The 2,718-nt window shown below is 49.3% G+C and overlaps 1 protein-coding gene across 1 annotated transcript in view; it reads left to right on the top strand.

The window, feature by feature from the left end:
* Positions 1–2,122, top strand: part of LOC105853573 — an 86,265-nt gene extending 84,143 nt beyond the window's left edge. The window contains exon 30 of the mRNA XM_012724377.1: positions 1,824–2,122. The gene's annotated coding sequence lies outside the window, so the exon portion shown is untranslated. The remainder of the gene's footprint in view (positions 1–1,823) is intronic.
* The last annotated feature ends 596 nt before the right edge of the window (positions 2,123–2,718 follow it).

Here is a 2,718-nt window from a genome sequence, read left to right as displayed (position 1 = left end):
CAGAAGCGGCTTTAGATTCTCAGTGCTGTGCTGTAACCGCTGCGCCACCAGGGAGGGCCCTGATTTGTTCTTTTTAATGGATTAATTATAGGCCCATCAGAGACATATTTTTTTGTCTCAATGTCCTTTTTTTAAATTTAAGTAATAACATGTAACATTGTAAGGGGTGAAGTACTTGAAGTACTGTCCAACTTCACCAGGAGTAAACGGATTAAGGGCGTCACCGCTTTGACTAGTGACCACATAAGTGCAGATAGTCAGTTACATTACGGGCCAGAGTCAGGTTTGCTTTGGCTGATCTGCTAATGTAAAGGGCCTGAATGCAATTTACTGTAACTCATAGCGTTGGTGTTATTAACAATAAACACCTAAAGGAATGATGGCATGAAATGTGGGCGCAGTGGGGCGTCGTTGTGGGCAGGAACTCATCTTTTTGTCGCCTGTTGTGCTTGGTGGCCCTCAAGTTGGACACAGTGACCTGACAGTCCCTGGGTGGCCGGGGGCGAGAGCCTCTCTGTGTTAGGGGCTCAGAGACCAGTGTGAGTAAAGATCTTAGGAGAATTTCAGGATTTTACTCAGGGTACTTAGTGTGTCATTAAAAGAACCCCGCAAAGGAAGACGTCAACTTAGTCCACTGTGAATTGACCTGAAGCCTGAGAAGATCGGGTACTTAATGAACGATCTTTTGATGTGAATGTAATTCTCTTAGTGAATTAATGACTGCATCCGTGTACCATGTCAGAATGAGTGAGAAAGGAGGCACACTACGGTGGTGTGGTGGGTGCTGCCCACTGGTGGCTTCAGGCAGGCACGAGGGTGTGGCCACCTGGGCCCACATGCGGACTCCGGCTGTCACCACTCTGGCAGACCCTGTCGTCCGGGTCAGGAATATGCGAGGACTGTTTTGAGCTTTATGGTCAAATATACTAATAATTTAGTGTTTATAGGGAAATACTACTACTACTACTACTACTACTACTAACTTCCCATTGTTAGTATTAATTCAACGAACAATAAACATAAATAGATAAAGCTGGGAGTGAAAAAGGATTGTCCAGTTAGAAAGACGTGTGGTTAGGCAAATACTGTTCCCATGGACTGAAATCAAATCCTTATTAGGAAATACGTGTACGTGGCGTTTCCTTTGACAAAGATGTGTAGTTACCGGTAAGTCAGTCGAGATTTATCTTGTCAACGACAAATGTGTTCTTTTGCTGCCGAGAAGGGGAAGTGTGCAGGACCCCGCGTCACTCCCAGCGAAATGACTGGCTGTGTGAACTGTGGTAGTAGAGGACGCACGTGACGCCGCCTCTGTCCCGTCTCCTGTCTCGTGTTCCACGCCTGGGCACGTGGCAATGCTGTGGCCTCCTCCGTGTCCGTGGGCCCTGAGTTTGCATCGATGCTTGGAGTGTGGACAACAGTGTGGGTGGTGGGCCAAGCTCTCTCTTGGCTTTGTAGCTTCTAAAAGTGATGCGTCTCTGTGTCATTCCTGGGTGGTGCGGCCCAGGACCACCACTCGCCGCTTCAAAGCTCTGTGGTGTCGCCCCAACAGTGTGTGAATCTTCCCGGGAACATGTGTGGTTATCGGGGAGAGAGACACGCTGTGAGCAGGAATGCGCTGCCACATATACGCCAGGATAGTTTTAGTTTGGGGTAAGAGTGACATCTGCAGCTAGAGCTGTTATTGATGGGGTTAAACGCCTGCTTTGCTGCGGAAAAAGGGCTGAATACCACCATCCTTGAGTCCACGGTGGGTGTGGAGGCCGCTTCGGAGGGGCGGAGCCCTCGTGTCTCACCTGTCTTTTCTCTTCTCTTCCCCACAGGGTCTAGGGCCGACTGTCGTGCCGGCCATGGTACAGCAGAGCCCGGGTCTCTGTGTGGTGCTCGCCAGGGTGAGTGGCCGTCAGCCTTGTCGTCCTGAGTGGAATCATTTGTCTGAGGGTATTTATGATATTATTAAAAAAGGATGAAATTAATCAAGAAGTTTACTATGACCCATGAATATCATATGAAACACTGTTGATTAACCAGTAATGTACAGGACTGAAGTCCATTAATAGAAGTGACGAGTGATTCTGTAAAAGGAAAAAAAAAATAGAAACAATCAAGATTCTTGTTCTGAGTTTCTATACAAGCCTTATATTGTTTTTATCACCAGTGAATAAATGAACGGGGGCGGGTGTAGGTGGGGCAGGAGAGGCTTTCCGATGGCGGGCCAGCGAGGACGCGTGGCGGTTGAAGGCCCAGGCCATGAGATGAGTCTGAGCCTCTGAGTCCCGGGGAGCAGGCGCCCCCTCTGGAATAGGGGGGCAGCGTTTTCCAGTGGGGAGTGTGGAGGTGAAGCCAAGATGTGGTGAAATGGGACCGCCTCTGCCTGTCAGGAGTGGGGTCAGGGTCGCCCTGCGGCGAGGGTCATGTGGACGCTAGTAACGATGGCCAGCTCATTTTCTGGGTCAATCTCAAGACTGAGTTTCCCTCCTGCCAAAATAATAAGATACATATTAGGAAAATTTAATCAATGCTCAAATACTGAGTTCATGAAGTGAGCAACAGTGATCTGTGCTGATTAGTGTCACTGTTTGTCTCCAACTCTGCCCTGTACTCAGAATGGATGCAGGGAGCCGACCTCGCCCCCCTGCCCTGCCCTCCCATACACCCCAGCCCCAGTCTCGAGTGCTGTGTCTGCAGGATGAGTGATGTGAGTGATAGTCGAGTCGC

This window comes from Condylura cristata, unplaced genomic scaffold (assembly GCF_000260355.1).
Source record: "Condylura cristata isolate star-nosed mole 26May11 unplaced genomic scaffold, ConCri1.0 scaffold00013, whole genome shotgun sequence".
NCBI lineage: Eukaryota > Metazoa > Chordata > Mammalia > Eulipotyphla > Talpidae > Condylura > Condylura cristata.
The sequence above is the reverse complement of the archived record's forward strand: the minus strand, read 5'-3'. Positions and strand labels throughout refer to the sequence as shown.